The sequence below is a fragment of the Ursus arctos genome, unplaced genomic scaffold, assembly GCF_023065955.2.
Source record: "Ursus arctos isolate Adak ecotype North America unplaced genomic scaffold, UrsArc2.0 scaffold_7, whole genome shotgun sequence".
Taxonomy (NCBI): Eukaryota; Metazoa; Chordata; class Mammalia; order Carnivora; family Ursidae; genus Ursus; species Ursus arctos.
Window position 1 is genome coordinate 45,886,190 of NW_026623089.1, and position 21,623 is coordinate 45,907,812.

The 21,623-nt window shown below is 46.6% G+C and overlaps 1 long non-coding RNA gene across 1 annotated transcript; it reads left to right on the forward strand.

The window, feature by feature from the left end:
• Positions 1 to 104: 104 nt before the first annotated feature.
• Positions 105 to 14,135, forward strand: LOC125282766 (uncharacterized). Its single transcript, XR_007190012.2, has 5 exons — positions 105 to 295; positions 3,804 to 3,943; positions 4,417 to 4,591; positions 7,324 to 7,556; positions 8,907 to 14,135. It is a non-coding gene; the product is annotated as an uncharacterized LOC125282766 (long non-coding RNA).
• The last annotated feature ends 7,488 nt before the right edge of the window (positions 14,136 to 21,623 follow it).

Below are 21,623 nucleotides of genomic sequence, written 5' to 3' on the forward strand. Positions count from 1 at the left end.
TGGGCCCGCCCCCGCCCCCGCCCCGCCCCCGGAAGGCCACGCCCCAGGCCCGCCCCTGTCGCCCCCGGCTCGCCCCTCCCCCAGCCCGCCCGGCCTTTCCGCCCGCGCTGCCGCCGCTACGGCGGCGGCGGGGCCTGATCGCCGGTCCGTCCCTTTGTCTCGCTCTGGGGCCCCCGCTATCGCTCGACGAAGGTGCGCCGCGCGGGCGCCGACGGCCTTGCCAACGACTCGGCGGGCCCCCCAGCCTGCGAGAAATCCGAGTTGTGGAGCCCGAGGGGAGGCCACATCTCAAGGGGTACGGGGGTGACCGGTAGGGGTGAGCGCAGGATTAGAAAAATGGCCGTATTGAAAATAGGAGGCGGGGCTCCTGGCTGGCTCAGCCCGTAGAGCAAGCGACTATTGATCTTGGTGGTCTTCAGTTCAATCCCCCGTTGTGCATAGAGCTTATTTAAAAAAGAGAAAGAGAGAAGTAGGCGCTCCTGTCCGGCCTGGGAGGGTGGGGGTGGGTGCTTCAAGAGAAGGTAGTTAATATTTGCCTTTCTTTGCACACTGGGCGGCAAAGACCTGCTCCTTCTTGTCTTGGTGCTAAAAATACCAAGCTTTCTTTGGACCGCCTGCCGAGATTTGTTCCTAAGATCTGTCCTGGGGACGTGGCTGAGAGCACTCTTGAGGAAGGAGGGAGACTGGCCCTATCGCTTGCAGAGGGGTGGTCACACTGCTGGCTGGGTACTGGTATTAGAAAGGCTGACCTCAGTGGTCTCCTCCCACCTCTCTGAAATGAGGCACAGGCACTTCTGACTCTTAAACTCATCCAAGTGGAGGAGGGCTAGGTGGGCAACAGGAAAGTGGCACCTATCAAAACTGGGCCACGTTCTAGTACAAGCAACCAACAGGTTGAGTCCTATGAAAGGAGAAGATCTTGCAATGCAGACTGTTCAGACCATTCCCAGTTATTTTTATTAAGGGAGAGGCAGCCTGCTTGTGGCATCCCAGGCAGCTTAGGGACCTCCGTGGGGAACCTGTCCATTTAGTCACCCTTAGGCAGACCGTGAGTGCTTGACTGAGTGCCTCATCTGTGCCAGGCCCTATTCTGATGCTGAGGATACAACACTAAACAAGACTGCTGAAGCCTCTTGCTCCATAAAGCTTACTTTTAGTGGGGGAGACAATTACAAGTTGAGATAAATGCTGGAACAAAAGCAAGGGGCTGGGATAGAGAGTAGGAGCCACTTTCCATGGAGCTGGCAGGGAGAGTGTCTTTGAGAAGGAGATGTTAAAGTCAAATGGATGAGGCAACAGCCTGGGGAAAAGCCAGGCAGATACCTTCCAGGTTGAGAGCAGTTAGTGCCGAGGCCCTGGAAAAAGGTAAGCTCTGGATGTGGACATGTGAAGGAGCTGAAAGAAAACAGTGTGGCTTGAGTAGCGGGCCTGTGAAGGAGGATCAGGATGAAGTGGGGAGGTGGGCAGGGCATGCGAGACTATCTACGGTTGGAGGCTTTTTATTAAACCATCGAAGGGTTTTATGCAAAAGACTAACGTGTTCTGATTTACTGCTGTGTGAAGAATGCACTGGGTGGGTGGCAGGCAGAAATAAAAGCAAGAAGACAATTAGACTGTTGTGGCAGCCCAGGCCAAAGATAATGGTGGTTTGGACCAAATTGTGGCCGCACTAAGATGAGTAGTTGAGAGAAGCTATTTTGGACTTGAACTCAACAGGACATATTGGTAGGATGGATGTCGGGAGGAAAGGGAGAAAGCAAAGATAACTTTCAAATTTCTGGCTGGAGTAAGCTGGTGGACGGGGCCTCGTTGATTGGATGAGGTAACCTAGAGGAAAGGGACTATAGCTCAGGGAGAAGCATCAGGAATTCTGCTTTAGCCATGTGGACTTTGAGATGCCCATCAGAGACCCAACTCAACTGTTGAGACTAGGAGCTCAGAAACGAGGCCTGGTCTGGGAATGGGGCTTTGGGAGGCATCATCTTAAAGACGGTAAAGGCTGTGGTATCTGAGGAAGTCACCTAGGGTGAGCTAATAGTTGCAGAAGAGAGGGTTCAAGAGGACCCCAGAGGAGTCAGAGGAGCCAGGGTCGGAAAGAAGACTAAGCAAGAGAGGCTGAGGAGGCAAGAGGAGAACCAGGAGACTGCTATATCCCAGAGACAGAGAGAGGAAAGAGCTTCTAGAACCAAGTGGTCAGCTGCGTCAGATGCTGCTTGGAGCTCAGATAAGCTGAAGACAGTCAGGGATCCATCGACTCTGGCAACATGAAAGACATTAGTGACTGTGATAAGGGCCGTGTTCCTGGAGTAGTGGGACGGGAGCCAGACCATGGTGGAGCTGTCATGTTTGGACAGCTTGTCTAACAGGGAACAAGAGCACTAGGAGGGGTCTCGAAACGAATGTGGAATCACAGGAGACTTTGGCAGAGATTGCTAGATGACCCTAATAGCCATTTTCCCCTGGCTACATGGCTCCCCAGAATAAAAGCAAGTTGTCAGACTCCCTTGCAGCTAGGTGTGGTCATGTGACTTAGTTCCAGCTAACCAGCAGCAAGGAAGGGGTGTCCACGTACAACTTGAGAGCTAGCTTTAAAGGGCCGTGGTGCTCTCTCCTCAGCTTGGCTCTCCCGCTCACTGGAATACTGGAATACACGAATGTATAACTTAAGCTCAAGCAACCATATTAGACTTTGAAGTGGGAGGCATGTGTTGAGAATGTTAGTGCCACAAGTTAGAATACATCTGGGTTCCTAATGTTGGGGGAGCCACCATACCTGCTCGGGAATACCTACCTCTTGACTTTGTCTGTGAGAGAAAGAAATTTCCGTCTCGTTTAATCCCCCGTTTTCTGATGCTGGTAACCATATCTAGGTTTAACTTTTGTTAGAATACAGAGGGGTTTGTTGAAATATGGAAGTTACTAGAGCAAGTTTATGGAGTGATAGGAATGATCCAGGACAGAAGGCAGGAGTGAGGATTCTGAAGAAAGGGAGATGGGAGATGGGATATGGGCCCTAATGGAGAGGACACCTCTGATGGAGGGACACCACCACCATTATTGAGGGGGGTATGGAGGCAGAGATGTTTCCAGTGAAGTTGGCCTCGGAAAGGCAGTCATTCACACCTGATATCTGCTGAATTCTGGGTGTGAAGGAGGAGCTTAGAGCAAGGAGGAAGGAGAGAGTGAATCACCATGGACTAGATGGTGGAGGTCTGCCAGCCTAAGCAGCCTCTGAGAGACCGCTCCCTCGCGGACCAGTTGGCCACACTGTGGCAGAGTACGAAGAAGGTGAAGGAAATGCCCACAGAGCCACCATGGCCTCCACCCGCCCCCACCAGGCCTCGCCTGACAGTTACTTACGCCATTCCCAGCTGCCATATGAGACCCACTAAGCTTTACCTGACCCATATTTTTCTAGCAATATGGGTGGCTTCAGAGCATCAGGGATACTCAAAGCAGAGCAGGCCCATTTTATTTTCCTGGTTTAAAAAAAAATAAAAAGAATCCAGAGACAGACAGCCCCAGTTCCTAAAAGGGCCGGCTGTATTATAACCAGTGACTTAGTTTCCAAGCCAGCCCCTGGAACTGTAATTACCAAGAATATAGCTGAATTATATAGTGCAGACTGCAAGCCTGAGGTATGGATTATGGGAACAAAAGCCAGAACAGGAAGGAAGAAAAAGACGCTGAGAGTTTCTTCTCCTTTTCCTGAACCTGTAGTTGGCTGTAAATAAAATGCTAACTGGCAAAGCTCGGTCTTAATTGTGCTCTGACTTCCTCCTTACCCCTCCGTCTTGGTCCAGTTCCGATTTTGGTCCCCGCGCTGCCTTTTTTCTTCCTGGGCTCCATGCTGCAACGTTTCTCTGTGGACAGGCCAGGAGCAGGGGAAGAGGGAGGAAGGAGCTTGAGCCGAAGTGGGACTTGGTGTTGGAGAAGTCTAAAGGTAAGCAGGGCGAGGCCGGTCAGAGCTCCACAACGCAGTACTGGAAACTGGGGATCAGTCCTTCCTTCCTGAAACGTTCATCGCCCTTGACTGGTACACACACCACGCTTCTGGCTCTGCTCCTACCTCCCTGGCCGCTCTTTCGGTCTCCTTGGTCCTTGTCTTCTTTCTCTTCCTGATCTTCTCCAAGTCTGCGTTCATCAGAATGCTGCCTTGGTCTTTTTCCTTTCACATCTCCCAGTCCCAGGGCGATTCCCTATACCTCCGTGGTTTTAACTACCATTCATGTGCTGCTTTCTCAATATCCATTGTCCTCTCCTTTCTTTCAAACAGGCTTGGGAACCTATTTTTTTCAAAATTACATTTCCCAGCCTCCCTTGGAGCTAAGGCTTGCCATGTGACCCATCTTGGCCAAGGAGACATCGGCAGGTGTCTGTGGGGATTTCTGGGAAAGTTTCACTTTCCTAACGCAGGTGCTGCGGCTCTGTCCTTTGTGCTCTTCTGCCTGTCTGGAATGTGGGAAGTGGACCTGGAGCAGCCTCCGAATGACCACACTCTGGCTCTGAGGAGGACAGCTTCCTCAGTAAGGAGAGCCAGAGCAGACCTACAGGGTGGACCTGGGACCTGAATGGGAAGCTTGTTCAGAAGGTAACCTCCCCATGCCCTTCCAGCCCTGCCCATCTGTGAGTCACCCGTACCGTAATCACTTCAAATGAGAGAAGATGGTTTTGCCAAGAGGAACCCCCCAAATGTGGCCAGATGAGACATGAGAGGGAGGTGCAGATCAGAGAGGTTAAGACACGGACCCGTGAGACTGCCTGCACTCAACCCCCAGCTCTGTCCCTGAAAGCTTGGAAATAAGGGACAGACACCTGTCTATGAAAGTGAAAGTGAAAGTTACCTGGCGGTATAAAAAGTGTTCCTTCTGGAATAATCTCACATGAACTGACCTTCACAAAGCTATACATTTATAAAACAAATGTAGAAAGAAGTCTTAGGGAGACATGCAGCCCATAAGTGATAGAACCAGAGCCATCAGCTTGATGTCCAATCTTCCACCCAAGACTGTACCCCTGGGGAATCATGAACACAGGGATTTGGGGGGCTGCTGTGTCCCTGAGACCTCTATGCTCAGGCCCTGCCAGCAGGAATCCTGATAGGACCCCTACCCCCCCAAAAGGGGGAGAGAGAGGCACACCCCACACACCCCTGAAGCAGAGCGGAGCATAGGTGGATGCCGTGGGCATCGTGGGTGCCTCCCGGCCCCTCTCACAGCTTGCTGCTGGTCCCATGGAGAGCCTTGCTGTCTCTGGGGAGTTTTTTTGGGCAGTTCCTGCCATGTGCACACACTGCCATCTAGGGGCAGTTGGCTGAAAGGAAATTGTACAGCCACTGAGGGGTGTGTATGTTGGAGGAGGCGAGGAGGGCTTCTCAGTCCTCTGACACTGTGGATGTCGCCTTCCTTCCTGGAGCTTTCGTTCTCTTGGCTCTCCTATTTACCCAGCCAGGAAAGACCACGTGTTGCACACCCAACTCCTTGGAGTCTCCTGATCTCCCCGTGAGTGTTGCTGCTCTTCCCAGACTCTGCACTGAGCCCTTTCCCCCCGCCCCCCTCACCTCCACAGGCTCTGTGCAGTCTAAGCCATTCCCATGCCTTTTGATCTCTTCTGTACACTGGCCACACCTCACATTTCTTGCCAGTCTTGTTCTCTCTCCGGAGCTGCTGCCCCAGTCTAGAATGAAAATCTGATCCTGCCAGCCCCCTCCCCTAAACCATTAGAAGTTCTTTTCACTGAATGTTCTACAGTGACCACATCTCTGACCACAGGCCACCCTCACACTCACTGAGCCGGCCCTCGGTCTCTAGTGTGATGGTGGCCGCACACACCACCCTTCGGGATCAGGTGTCAAAATCTGATCACTCAGGAGGGAACTGCCTCTGGCAGAGGGAAGCTGCCTTCCCCAAGGCTCTAGGGCCTGATGCTCACCAAAGCCCCCTTTCCTCATTTCCAGACAACTGATGAGTGACCCCAGCCCCTGCCTCCCCACGGGGTCAGGTGAGGCTTCCCTTGGCATGGCCTCACAGTTCCTCCCCCCCCCCCCCCCACATACCCCATCCTGCTTCCCCTTACTTCCTGCACACAAGTCCCTGGATCCATTTCTGTTTCCTGTGTGCCTGGCCTCCACACATGCCATCACCTCAGCTCAGAACACCTTTCGTCCATTCCCTTTGACTGTGTGAAGATTCGGGTAAGTAGAAAACCCCTCAGGCTAGTCCCTTAGCCAGGCTCTTCACACTTGGCCTCCAGTCACCAACTCCCAGAGCATTATTCCAACTCTGACACTGGTGTCTCGCTTTGTTCCTGCTGCTCCGGCTGCTGCTGGCCAGCTGGTCCCCAACTTCCCCAGGGCTCCCGCCTGGCTTCTGCCCACTGCCTCCTCTGTGAGTCTTTGGCTTTTGCCCCCTTCCTTTCCCTGAGAGACTTCAGGGGCCCCAAGTGAGTTGCTGGTTGCTTTGGTCAGCCGTCACCACCCACATCCTTTCTTGGGCAGAACTTCAGTGCCAGTCTTGTAGGTGCCTGGCCAGCCCATGAGGTCCTGGCTTAGAATCTAGGACCCACCCCAGGTCTGGTCACTGTGCCCAGGATGGCTGGTTTGTGACCCAGGGATCTGCTGAGGGGCCTCCCACAGGAGGTGTGGCATGTCAGCTCTCTGAGATGCCCAGGAGAGGGCAGTGATGCGTGGCGTATGGGCACACGTCTACCCTGTCTGCTGTTAGGCCTGCTGACGACAGATAATAAATTTAGATGCATGCTATCGCATTTTGTAACCAGTCTTAGTATGAGTATGCGGATCCGGTTTTGTGATGACTGTATTCTTACTAGTCGATTTTTAAAGGCGGTTGAAACATTTATGAGACTCTGCATCATTAGAATTAGGAAGAGCGTAATTGATTACATGTAACGTTTAAGTGTTCGGGGAAATCTACTTTGTTAAAATCATAAAAATTCAATGTATTAGTTGTGGAAAGGCTACAGGCATACCTCGTCTTGTGTGTGCTTTGTGAGGCCTTGCAGATACTGCGTTTTTTTACAAATGGAAGGTTTGTGGCCACCCTGCATCAAGCGAGTCTACTGGTGCCATTTTCCAACAGCATTTGTGAGCTTGTGTCTCCGTGTTACATTTGGTGATTCTCATAATATTTCAAAGTTTTTCGTTATTATTGTATGTGTTATGCTGATCTGTGATCAGGGATCTTTGATGTTTGATCTTTGGTTTGGGCGCCATGAAACACGCCCATACAAGACAGAGCACTCCACTGATGAATGTTGTGTGCTGCTCCGCTCATTGGCCATTCCCCCGTCTCTCCCTCTCCTCAGGTCTCCCTATTCCCTGAGACACAACAATCTTGAAATTAAGCCAATTAATAACCCTACAAGGGCCTCCAAGTGTTCAAGGCAAAGGAAGAGTCGATCAATGTAACAAACTTCATTGTCGTCTTATTTTAAGAAATTGCCACAGCCGCCCCGCTCTGATCAGTCTCAGGCATTAACACCGAGGCAACAGCCTCCACCGGCAAGAAGATTACAACTCACTGGAAACTCAAATGGTGGTTAGTGTTCTTTAGCAATAAAGTATTTTTTGATTAAGGTATGTACACGGGTGTGTTTAGACATAACACTGTAGCGCCCTTCATAGACGTAAGTAACAGACTGTAGCGTAAACATAACTGTCACATGCACCAGGAAACCAAAAAATTCATTTGACTTGCTTTATTGTGCTGTTCGCTTTGCTGCGGCAGTCTGGAACCCAACCAACAGTGCCTCTGAGGTATGCCCAAATGTGAATATGTGAAGAAATGCTGTTTCCATTTTCCTCCACTGCACATCAGACAAGGCGGAGAGCTCGATGTGTTTCTCTTTGTGCACGGAGCCCCTTGGGCATTAAAGAACAGCTGTGGGGAGCCCCATGGGGTGCTGGGAGCCAGTCAAGGGAGCAGGACCTGCACTGTGGGTGCGCCGGGGGATGGGAGGGTGTCCGTCTTGTGCTGCGCCACCTGGCCCAGCTGGGACCAGTAGGAAGGAGCTGGCCCATCACTAGGTTGAGGGGTTCATTGCTGGTGGCGCCCCCAGACATCACCCCACACAGGGCTAAAGTTTGTTCCACAGTTCTCTTGAGTCATGAAGCCTGAGGAGGAGGTGAGAGCCGGATAAAGGCAGCTGAGACGTCTGGCCGGCAGAAGGTTCAGAAGCTCCTTGCTTCAGAGGGCAAGCAGCACCGCCTACGCCAGGAGCTGGCCTTGTTGCCAGGCCCAGCTTCCCAACCCCTCCAGCCCAGAGGGCGCTGGTCTGCTCCTGCCTCTGTGCATGAGCAGTGCTGGAGAAAGGGCTTGGCGGCAGAATCGGCCTCTCCCCCAAGCAAACTTAGCACAGTCAGGAAGGGTACAAGGAAGGCTTGGTGCCAGCTAGGTCTACTAGCTCCGGAAGAGCAGCTCTCCCACACGTTTATCTGAATTTGCATTTCTTTTCAGGCCTCTGCCCATGCTGGCCAGCGGGGCTTCCCCAGCCCCTCAAGCCATATGAATTGTGTACAGTTTGCTGTGGCCTGAGTTTCACACCGCATCTATAACCCTCTCTGCGGGGGTGAGGGCGAGGGCACAGAAACTTCTGGTTAGTGAACCAGGTGTTGAGGTTTACTAAGCACATAGGGTAGTGTGTGCTTTTTCAGTATTTTGTTAAATTTTTTCAGTACTTTGTTAAAAATGTTTAATTAGTCAATGCATTCACATGGCACAAATTAGAGTTTAAAGAGAACATTTTTCTCGCATCTGTATTCCCAGCCACCAGTACCCTGTTCGTAGAGACAAATACTCTTACCAGTTTTTCAAGTATTTTCCCATCAATATGTTAGGGCAGACACTGCTGTTGAACCCTCAAATCCATTCCATTTTCTTTTTTTTTAGGGATAGAGTCACCAATGTTTAACAAATATAGAGCCATCCTTTAGAAAGACTACATTTCCCAGCCACCCTTGCAGTAGAGTGCAGCCCTGAGTCCTGCCTGGCCAATGGGATGGAATCAAAAGTGATGTGCACCTCTTCCAGGTTATATCTTTTTTTTTTTTTTTTTAGTTTTATGTATTTCAGTAATCTCTGTACCCAACATGGGGCTTGAACTCATGACCCCAAGATCAAGAATTGCATGCTCCTTTGACTGAGCCAGCCAAGCGCTCCCTTCCAGGTTATATCTTAATGGAAAGAAGTATGTTTACCATTTGTCAAAATTCAACATCCTTTCATGATAAAAGCTCTCAACAAATTAGGTATAGAAGGACCATTCCTCAACATAATAAAGGCCGTATATGACAAGCTTACTGCTCACATCATACTCAATGGTATAAAGTTAAAGGCCTTTCCTCTAAGATCAGAAACAAGACAAGACTCACTCTCACCATTTCTATTCAACTGAGTCCTGGAAGTCCTAGCCATAGCAATTAGGCAAGAAAAAGAAATAAAAGACATCCAGATCAGAAAGGAAGTAGTCGAATTATCACTGCAGATGAACATGATATAAGAAACAAAGACTTCGGCAAAAACTACTAGGACTAATAAATGAATTCAGTAATGTCACAGGATACAATATTAAGCAGAAAAGGGGGGGGAAAGGCTCATATTATTAAAATCATAAATAAGAAGAAGACATTGTGAACTTTTCGGAAATAAAATGGTGATAATAGAAAAAAGAAAGCAATCCCATTTACCGTAGCATCAAAAAACAACAAAATATTTAGGAATAAATTTAACCAAGGAGGCAAAAGCCCTGTACACTGAAAACTGTACGACACTGATAACAGATTGAAGAAGATACAAATGAATGGAAAGATATGCCGTGAATTAATATTGTGAAGACGTCCATGCTAACCAAATCAGTCTACAGGCCCAGTGCAATCCCTGTCAAAACCAATGGCATTTGTTACAGATACAGATAAAACTGTTCTAAAATTTGTATGGAACCACAAAAGACCCCGAATAGCCAAAGCAATCCTAAGGAAAAAGAACAAAGCTGGAGGATCACACTTCCTGATTTCAAGCTATATTACAAAGTTATAATAATCAAAATAGGATAGTACTGGCATAAAAAACAGGCACACAGATGAGTGGAACAGACTGTAGAGCAGATGACATGATTGTCTATGTGGGTTTTTTTTAATAGTTTTTTTTTTTTATCAAGTTGAGGAAGTTCCCCTTTTATGCCTATTTACTGAGGGTTTCTTTTCTTTCTTTCTTTCTTTCTTTCTTTCTTTCTTTCTTTCTTTCTTTCTTTCTTTCTTTCAGGGTTTCTGAGGGTTTGGATTTCATCAAATGCTTTTTCTCTATCTATTGATATGATCATGTAATTTTTTTCTTTAGCCTATTGTGATGGATTACATGAATTGATTTTTGAATGTTGAACCGCTTTATATACCCATGATAAATCCCACTTGTTCGTGGTGTGTAATTCTTCGTATACACTGTAGTATTTAATTTGCTATTTTTTTAAGCATTTTTGCATTTATGTTTATGAGAGATATTCGACTGTACTTTTCTTGTATTTGTCTGGTTTTGGTATTAGGAGAATTCTGGCCTCGTAGAATGAATTAGGAAGCATTGACTCTACTTCTGTCTTCTGAAAGAGATTGTAGAGAATTAGTATAATTTCTTCTTTAAATGTTTGGTAGAAATTCATGAATGAACCCATATGAAACTTGTGCTTTCCATTTTGGAGGGTTATTAATTATCAGCTCACTTTCTGCAATAGATGTAGGCCTATTCAAATTGTCTATTTCTTCTTGTGTGAGTGTTGGCAGATTATGTCTTAGGTGGAAATTGTTCATTTCATGTAGGTCATCACATTTGTGGGTATAGAGATATTCATAGTATTCCTTTATTATTCTTTTAATGTCCCCGGGGAAATAAAATAAAATATAATTTTTAAAAAAATGCCCAAGGGGACTATATTGATGTCCATTCTTTCATTTCATTTTTTTTTTTTGAGCTTTTTTTATTTATTTGACAGAGAGAGACAGCCAGAGAGAGAGGGAACACAAGCAGGGGGAGTGGGAGAGGAAGAAGCAGGCTCACAGCGGAGGAGCCTGATGTGGGGCTCGGTCCCAGAACGCTGGGATCACGCCCTGAGCCAAAAGCAGACGCTTAACGACTGGGCCACCCAGGCGCCCCATCATTTCTGATGATAGTAATTTGTGTCCTCCCTCTTTTCTTCTTAGTCTGGCTACAGGCTTACCAATTTGAGTGATTTTTTTCAAGGAATCAGCTTGTTGGTTTAATTTTCTCTTTTTATTTTTTGTTTTCAATTTCCTTGATTTCTACTCTAATTTTTCTTTCTTTTCTTCTGTTTACTTTGGGTTTAGTTTGCTCTTCTTTTTCTAGTTTCCTAAGGTAGAAGCTTAGATTAATTGATTTTACATCTTTCTTCTTTTCTATTATATGCATTCAATGCTATAAATTTCCTCTAATCACTGCCTTTGCTGCATCTCACAAATTTTGATTAGTTGCATTTCACTTTCACTTAACTAAAAATATTTTCATATTTCCCTTGAGATTTCTTCATTGGCCCATGTGTTATTTAGAAGTGTGTTGTTTAATCTCCAAGTATTGTGGAGTTTCCAGCTATTTTTGTGTTATTGATTTCTAGTTTAATTCCACTGTGGTCTGAGAGCAGACATTGTATAATTTCTATTCTTTTAGATGGTGAAGTTGTGTTTTATGCCCCAGACTGTGCTGTATCTTGGGGAACGCTCCATGTGAGCTGGGGGACAATGTGTAGTTTACTACTGTACGAAGCAGTCTACAGATGCTCATTATATCCAGTTGATTGATGATTACTGTTGAGTTCAATTATGTCCTTACTGGTTTTCTGCCTCTGGTTCTATTTCTGATACACAGGTGTTGAAGTCTCCAGCTCTAATAGTGGATTCATCTATTCCTCCTGTGGTTCTATCAGTGTTTGCCTCATGTATTTTGATGCTCTCCTGTTAGACATATACACATTAGGATTGTTTTGTCTTCTTGCAGAAGAATGCCTGTATCGTATGTAATACCCGTCTTTATCTCTGATAACGTTCCTTGCTCTGAAGTCTGCTTGATCTGAAATTAATACAGCTACTTTTCTTTTGTTTGGATTCATGTTAGCATGGTATGTCTTTCTCCATCTATTTAGTTTTAATGTATATGTGTCTTTATGTTTAAAGTGGGTCTCGTGTAGATAACACGGTTGGGTCTTGTCTTTTCATCCACTGTGACAATCTCTTTTCTTGGTGTATTTTGACCATTGCATTTAAAGTGGTTATTGATAGGAGCGCCTGGGTGGCTCAGTCAGTTGGGCATCCACCTCTTCATTTTGGCTCAGATCATGATCTCAGTGTGGTGGGATCGAGTCCACATTGGGCTCCACACTCAGTGCAGTCTGCTGGAGATTTTCACCCTCTTCTTTCCCCTCTGCTCTGCCCCCTGCTCGTGTGCACATGTGCTCTCGCTGTCTCTCTCTCAAATGAATGAATGAATGAATGAATGAATGAATGAATGAATAAAATTTTTAACAAAGAAAGTGGTTATTGATATAGTTGGATTAATATCTATCATATTCGTTGCTTTTTTGTTATTGTTGCTATTTTTGTCTTCCACTTTTTTTGTCTTTTGTGGCTTTAACTGATCATTTTATGATTCCATTTTCTCTTTCCCAGTGTATCAGTTATTCTTCCTTTTTGACTTTTTTCAGTGATTGCCCTAGAGTTTGAAGTATACATTTATAACTAATACAAGTCCCATTTCAAATAACTCTACACTACTTCATGAGCCCTGGGAGTACCTTATAAGAGCAAAATAATCCTAAGTCCTCCCTCCCATCCATTGCATCATTGCTGTCATTCATTTGACTTATATAAGCATAAATATAAGCATATGTAATTGAATGTACTGTTACTATTATTTTGAACAAACCTAGCTGTTATATCAATTAAGAATAAGAAAAATGTTTTTATTTTACCTTCACTTATTCCTTTGATGCTCTTTTTTTCCTTTATGCAGATCTGAGTTTCTGGTCTATATCATTTTCCTTCTCTCTAAAGCAGATAGACTTGCAAAAAGTCCCTCAATTTGTGTTTGTCTTAGAAAGTCTTTATTTCTCCTTCATTTTCAAAGGATAATTTCACAGGATACAGAGTTGTAGGTTGGTGGTATTTTTCCACCCCAACACTTGAAAAATTACACTCCACTCTCTTCTTGCTTGCAAGGTTTCTAAAGAGAAGTCAGGTGCAATTCTTAATTTTGTTCTTTGATAGGTAAGGTATTTTTCCTCTGATTTTTCAAGGCTTTATCTCACTTTTGATGTTCTGCAATTTTAATAGGATATACATAGATGTAGGGTTTTTGTTGTTATTGTTTGTGTGTTTTTTTGTTTTTGTTTTTGTTTGCCATTCATCCTGCTTGGTGTTCCTTGGGTTTCTTGATTCTGCAGTTTGTTGTCTGACATTAATTTGGGAGAAATTCTCAGTCATCATAGTTTGAAATAGTTATCTTATTTCTCTCTTCTCCTCCTTGTATACATTCTCATTATGCCTGCATTATGCCTCATTTTTAATTGTCCCACAGTTCTTGGATATTCTATTCCATTATTTTCAGTCTCCTTTCTTTGCTTTTCAGTTTGGAAAGTTTCCCTTGAGGGATCCTCAAGCTCAGAGATTCTTTCCTCAGCTGTGTCCAGTCTGCTAGTAAGCTCATCAGAGACATTCTTGTTGCTATTACAGTGGTTTTTTTATCTCTAGTTTCTCTTTTTTATACTTTCATAAATTTCCATTTCTCTGCTTGCGTAGTCGGTCTGTCCTTGCGTGCTGTCTGCTTTATCTATTAGGGCCCTTAGTATATTCATCATAATGGTTCTAAATTCTCAACCTGATGATTCCAACATTCCTACCGTATCTGAGTCTGATCCTGATGCTCATTTTGTCTCTTCAAACTTGGACTTGCCATTTAGTATACCTTGTAATTTTTTCTTGTTGGCTGGACAGGATGTAGTGGGTAAAAGGAATTGCTGTAACAGTCCTTTAGGAATATGGTGGTAAAATTTAGTAGTGTGTGTGTGTAGGCAGGGGACAGTGTTCTCTAGTCCTATGATGAAGTGTGAGCCTTTTATCGAGCCTGTGCCTCTGGACTGGGAGCTTCACACGTGCTTCTTAGTGCAACCCAGCCCTCACCAACCCCCATAAATGGAACAGGACGGCCACAGTGGGTTGTGGTTAGGCATTTCCCTTCTCCCACGTGGAAAGCGAGAGCCTGCTGGAGCTAGATATGGTACTCCCTCCTTATTTGCGGGAGGTATGTTCCAAGACCTCCAGTGGGTATCTGAAACCATGGATAGTTCTGAACTGTATATATGCTATGTTTTTTCCTGTACATACATATTTATGATAAAGTTCAATTTATAAATTAGGCATAGTAAGAGATTAACAATAACTAATAATAAAATAGAATGATTATAACACCATACTGTAACAAAAGTTATATGAATGTGGTCTCTTTCTTTCAAAATATCTGATTGCACTGTACTCACCCTTCTTCTTGTGATGATGTGAGATGATAAAATGCCTACACGATGAGATGAACTTAGGTCACTGACATAGGCATATAACGTAGCGTTGGGTTACTGTTGACCATCTGGCGATAAGTCACAAGGAGGATCGTCTGCTTCCGGATTGTGGTTGACCATGGGTAAATGAAACTACAGAAAGCAAAACCACAGATACGGAGGACCACTGTATTTCTCTTCCGCTGGGTCAGTTAGGCTCTGATGAAACTGTATCAGGTTAGGCTCCAGTTAAATGGTTTTTCCCCAATAGTTTGTTAGTTTTTTGACTTTGCTTATGGTTGTCGTGCCATCCAACCTCTATTATTTATTGAGCGCCAGGCTCTGTCCTGGCTGCGGAGAAACCAGAGTGAACAAGACCACATCTTCCTGCTATGTCCAATCCATTGATCCAACAGAAGACAGAACAACAACACAGAGGGGCGCCTGGGTGGCGCAGTAGTTGGGCGTCTGCCTTCGGCTCAGGGCGTGATCCCGGCAATCTGGGATCGGGCCCCACATCAGGCTCCTCTGCTGGAAGCCTGCTTCTTCCTCTCCCACTCCCCCTGCAGTGTTCCCTCTCTCCCTGGCTGTCTCTCTCTGTCAAATAAATAAATAAAATCTTTAAAAAAAAAAAAAAAAAAGAACAACAACACAGAGATACGGGCTATAGGTTTGGTCCTGAGGAAGAAACCACAGGGCTGTGGCTACATGGTACAGATGGGAAACAGGCCTAGAGAAGGAAGAGCCCAGGCCAAGGTTTCACTGCAAATTGGTGGTCCAATTCTGGAGGTTTAGTACAGAACTGTCTTCCTCCCATGAAGTGCGGCGTGGGATCAAGATTTTAGTTGATTTGATCTGTGTTAGGGAACGTTTAGAGTAGGAAGCAGACCAGCACATCTTACTGAGTGCTGGCAGAGGCCTCATCTGCCTGGGGGGAAAGCTCTGTAGGCAGCTGCCCTACAGACAGAGCCAGCAAGGCACTTCCAGGGGCTTGGCCTCTCCCACACACCATTGCTAATTATGGCCAGCCCAGCCCTGAGGGAGTACTTCTCTAAGGAGAAATTTTCTCATCAAATCTTTGGTTACTTTGAACCAACAAAGGTAGGTTAAATGCTTACCTCTTTTTTCCCCCCAGGTTTTAAAATGAACTGATTTCTTTTTTTTTTTTTTAAGATTTTATTTATTTAGTTGACAGAGAGAGAGACAGCCAGCGAGAGAGGGAACACAAGCAGGGGGAGTGGGAGAGGAAGAAGCAGGCTCATAGCGGAGGAGCCTGATGTGGGGCTCGATCCCATAACGCCGGGATCACGCCCTAAAGGCAGATGCTTAACTGCTGTGCCACCCAGGCGCCCCTAAAATGAACTGATTTCTTATCATCATCCAAAAATTTTCTTTTTTTTTTTAAGGATCATTCTGAACTTACAGTTTTAAACATATCTGACATGTTTTAATCCATCACAATTACGATACTCAAACTGCCCCATCTTTAGCAAGAAAGAACCTCCTCCCAGTGGATCCTGAGTCTGTCCTTTCTACAAGCCTTCAGTCGTCTTCAGGAGCCTGATTCACATTTGGTACAACAAGATGTTCCAGGCTTCTCTTGTACACTTTCCGCCCCAAGCCTGCAATCAGCCATTGGAGTCCACTGGATATCAGAAGACCACAGGCTGAGCTTGGCTGCCTCGTGGGAGAGTTTCTTCATGTTTCCCGGCTGAAAAACATGGAAATCAGGGCATGGGTGTCTCTTGCCTAACTCTAAAACTGATACTCTGTGCAGGGGTGCCTGGCTGGCTCAGCTGGAAGAGCATGTGTGACTCTTGATCTCAGGGTCATGAGTTTGAGCCCCACGTTGAGTGTAGAAATTACTTAAATAAACAAACTTTAAAACAAAACAAAATAAAATAAATAAAACATACTCTGTCCAAGGCTTAAACATAAAAAGGGAAAATTCCGTGTGCTTCTCAGATTTCACGGTCATTTCTCAATGTAAGGCAGTGGTTTTCCACGTTGCCGCCATAGTGGAATCCCCGGGGAGCTTAAAAAAAAAAAAAAAAATGATGCCTGGGTCCATCCCCAAACGTTCTAGGATCTGTCCTGAGCAATAGGATTTTTTAAAGTGTAAAGCAACCAGATGGTGCTCAACCCTGTCTGCACATCATTTATCATCCCATATGTGTTTTTAGCCTTCACTATGTGTATAGGGAGCTCTAAACAGTACTGTCGTACATGTCTTAAAAATCTATGAAAATTGCATCCTATCAGTGTAGCATTTGGAACCTTGTTTTTCACCCTCGCGCTGTCTGGATGCATCCCGTGTGGTACACCTCTGGTTCGTTCGCTGTAACCGTTGTAGCACACAAAAGCCTTTGCTCCGGCTCATCGTGTTCTGTCCCCTCTGTTGCAACATTCATGTTGCTCAGGCCCCAAATCGTGGAGTCATCCTTGACCTCTTTCATCCCACATCCAGTTGTTCAGGAAATCCTCTTAGCTCTGCCTTCAAACATACCTGGCATCTGGCAGTTTCTCACCCCTCTGCTAGTACCATCTGGTTGCACCCACCACTATCTCGCTTGGATTTGTGCAGTAACGTCCTAAGTGGTCTGCCGGGTGGCACCTTTGATCCTCTACAATCATGATCTCAGAGCAGACAGGATAATAGAAATCCGATCATGTTACTCATCTTCTCAAAACCCGCCAGTGGATTCTTATCTCTCTCTGTAAAATTCGGAAGTTCTCACTGTGACTTGCCAGAACGATATAGTATGCGTTTCTACCATCTCCCCCTCCCCCGCCGCTTTCTTTCTTTCTTTTTTTTTTTTTTAAGATTTTATTTATTTATTTGACAGAGAGAGACAGCCAGCGAGAGAGGGAACCCAAGCAGGGGGAGTGGGAGAGGAAGAAGCAGGCTTCCTGCTGAGCAGGGAGCCCGATGCGGGGCTCGATGCGGAGCTCGATTCCAGGACCCTGGGATCATGACCTGAGCCGAAGGCAGACGCTTAACGACTGAGCCACCCAGGTGCCCTCGCCCCCTTTCTGATCTCATCTCCTACATTTCCTCCCTTACTCATGTTACTCTTGCTTTCTTATTGTCCCTTGAACATAACAATCCTATTCCCACCGCTGGGCCTTTGTATGTGGTTGCTGTTTCCTCTGCCTGGAATGCTCTTGCGCCAATATTCATAAGACTGTGAAATTAATAAGAAGAAACCTCATTAAGGTAGAGTCAGCAAGCTAGAAGGGGGAGCCATACCATACTCAATGTCAATTATAGGAAAAATGGTCAATAACGAAATCCACAACAGGAAAGAATCATCAATTTCAGGCCCCAACGGGGAAAATATGTATATTGTATCTCCTATAAGAAACTGACAACTCCTTGCAACTCAGCCAATAAGAAACATGGTCGCCCAGAAACCTTGCTTTTCCCTGATGGACTTTGGTTCAGAACAACCCCTTCCAACTTCCACCTTGTTCTCCATAAAATAACATTCCTCTCCTTTGTTCCTTTGGCTTGCCTATGGGTTTTGCCGCAGTTTGTGTGTCCTAAGTTGCAATTTTCTGCTACTCCTGAATAAACCCATTTTTGCTGATTAAAAAGCACTTATTTTTGAAGTTAACAAGTCTTGCTTTCTTACTTCTCCTAGGTGTCTGCCCAAATATTTTATGAACAAGGCCCCCTCTGGCCAACTGTCTGCAGTGGTACATACAACCCTCTACTCCCCGTGCTCTCACTAAATTATGCGAAGAACTGACTCCTACTTTCAACTAGTATATTGGGTTGACGTGAACCATCATTACATAACACAGAAGAGTGACCAGGTATACCCGGGAAAGAGCATATCCTTGAATGGATTCCCCCCCACACACACACAAATCCAGGGATCCCTTCCACAATCATACTTAAGTAATCGCTTTAAAAACAAACTAACCTCAAAAGAGACCCTTCTTCTTTAAACTAGAAAAGGATTTAAGGGTTAAACCACAACAAGACAACTTATCCTTCCCCTTCCCTCCCAAACATAAATGCACAAATACATACCTGCCTACTTGCCCCATGGGACATACGCAACTGAGAATAGAAGAAAGGTAGCCAGGGCTGAGGGCTAGTGTTCGGTCTGGACCCTCTGATCCAATCTACCCTCCACACTCAACCCCCTACAGGCTCTTCCCCACAGCTTCCCTCACCTTCTCTACCAGCCCCCCAGCCCTCCATCACCCCAAATATGCCTGGCTCTGGGAAAACAGGCACTACTTTCCAGGTGCCCCACCCCCACCCCCAGTAAAATAGTTTTATTTTAAAATGGTCATCCATGTGAAAAGGGCACTCCTTTTGAGAAATCTCTGTATTGGGCAAGAGGACGTTGAATCAGGTAAGTAAACAGATCAGACTCCTCCCTGTCCTCCCATACCTACTACTTACCTTTCCTCTGGCCACATCTTGGTTCAGGAACTTCATCCTGCCTGAAATGACGTCTTTATCCGAACCTCCACCTTGAAAATTCAGTTCCGGCCCGACCAAACCATCCTTGACCCTTGCCACCTGAAGACTGTTTTCCAAACTCATCAGAGATTATCAGGAGCCCCCTGGTTCTGGGTGAATTACAAAGATGTGGGTGCTGGTCTTCCTAGCGTCACACCGAACTCTTTGGGGATGGTTCTCAACCTTGAGATATTGGAATCATCCTGTAGCTTTAAGAAATATTGGTGCCTGGGTCCTAGCCCACAGATTCTGATTTAACGGACCTGGGGGTGTGAACAGGCATCAGGATTTGTTTAAATCTTCCCAGGTGGTCTTACTGTGTATCCAAATTAAGAACCACCAGCTTTTGGGGCGCCTGGGTGGCTCAGTCGTTAAGGGTCTGCCTTTGGCTCAAGTCATGATCTCAGGGTCCTGGGATCGAGCCCAGCGTTGGGCTCCTTGCTCAGCAGGAAGCCTGCTTCTCCCTCTCCCACTCCCCTTGCTTGTGTTCCCTCTCGCTGTCTGTCTGTCACATAAAAAAATAAAATCTTTTAAAAAAAAAAAGAACCATCAGCTTTCTAGCGAGGACTCTTTCTTGGATTCTCTTGGTAGTTTGCATTATTCCGGATGGTCAATTCCTTCTCAAACAAAGAAAAGGGAGCCTGCTGATTGACGCCTGTGAGAGCCCGCTGGGGCTTCAGCGTCCAGAGCCCACAGATGGTAAGGTCTTTGGTTTGTAGGGTGTTTTGGATTCTTGCTTCTCAGAGTGTGAGCCATGGACCAAGAGAACGCCAAGACCCTCAGGAACTTGCAGGAAATGGCCCCGGCCGAGTCTGAGAACTGTAAAACTTTGAGCGCAAACAATTTTGTCCCGTCCTCCCCCCCCCCCCCCCCCGACTAGGAGACTTGAACAAACGCTAGCATAGTTTCTAGCAGCTCAAGACTGTTTCTCTGGGACAACCCAGCACCCCATGTGTCCCTGCCTGGGAAAACTCAAGGCTGCCAAAAGAACTTACCCTTTGTTTCAGCCAAACACCTGACCACAGCCCTCTGACCTCCCTTTTCTTAGAGCATTTACTTAAAAAAAATTAACAATTGTAAACCCTTTCTCTGTCCCTTTGAGATGTTTGTGCATCTCCTGAAACCCAGGAGTGTCTGTCCCAAGGACCTGAGAGTCATCCCTCTGAAGCATAACCATCAAGACAGATAGGGCTCCATCTCCCGGTCTCTGTGGGAGGGGAGAAGCCTAGCTTAATAAGCGAGCCGGTCGGCAGACAGGCTCATCACCTTGACCGATCCCCACCACCCCCTTTTGGTGATTTTCCACTTCTCTGACTCTGCTCAAGGCCTGGCTTACCTCCCGCCCTCCTCTTCCATCACCCTTTAAAATTCCAGTTAGCTCCGCACAGGGCCCAGTCGAGCTCAGTCCCATATGGAGGCCTCTCCCCTACTGCAGTGGTCACCGAATAAATCTCTTTCCTGCCTTTAACGAGCGTCCGGCTTTTCTTCGTCTCCATTTTAACAAGATTCTTAGGCATCTGCAAGTACATTAAAGTTGGAGGAGCGCTGTTTTATATTCATCATTCCCTCAAATGACATCTAATAAACAGCCCTAAATGGTAGACAGGAATTATGATGCCCATTTGACTAGTGAAGGAGCTGAAGGCTGGAGCTCCGCTCAGTCACACGGTTAACCCGGGCACTGGAACCCACTTCACGACTCAGTCACAATACCAGGCTAATGGGAGAGAAGAGCGCGCTGCACACGAGGGCCCAGCAGGGAAATGGGGGGGGGGGAGTACGGCCTGTCTTCACGCACCCTCCCCGCCATGTCCTTGCGGGCTCTACTCTTCTGTAGTTGCAAGAGAACCGTTCTGGAAGCAAGCGTCGTCCAGGCACTGGGGAATTCTGATCCGAGTTCTCCTACCTGTGGCTGCAGTCCCCGGGAACGCAGCTCCTGGGGCCCGAGTCACTATCCCGACCCTGCTCAAGGACTGGAGAGGGTTGTTCAAAGCCCGCAGAAGCCTAGCCCTTCGCAGGCCTGTGCGCGCACGGCACGGCCCCCGCGTGGAGTCAGAGCCGCGTAGTCGTGCACCCGCGGCCCTGCGCTCGTTGCCGATGCTCTTCGGCTTCTAGCCCCAGCTCTGACGGTCCCCATTCTTGCTCTCCTGGATACACACGGCCTCCTCTCCTCCTGGCCCTCTGCTCCCTGGTCCCTTCTCACTGGACTCCCATTCCCAGGGCAGTGCCCCCCCCTTCGGGCTTTGGCTGATCTCATACTTAACACATATGCTAAAAATTCAAATATAACAAATTAATGAATTAAATTATATTTCATCTTCTCTGTCCCTTCTCCTCATTCACCTCAAATCAGGCTGACAGACTACCGGTAGGAAAGCAGCTTCCGATTTTAAATGCCCGTCATTCCCCTAGGGCAGACAGCAAAATCACTCACACAAATGACGGGATGAAGGTGCACATCTCTCAGAGTGCGAGCGCTAGAGGAGCTCTCCCCCACCACTACCCCCACCGCGTACGCGTGGGGAACACTGACTTTTCACGCGCAACGTCTTCGGCGCCAATGATTTAAATTCAACCATCA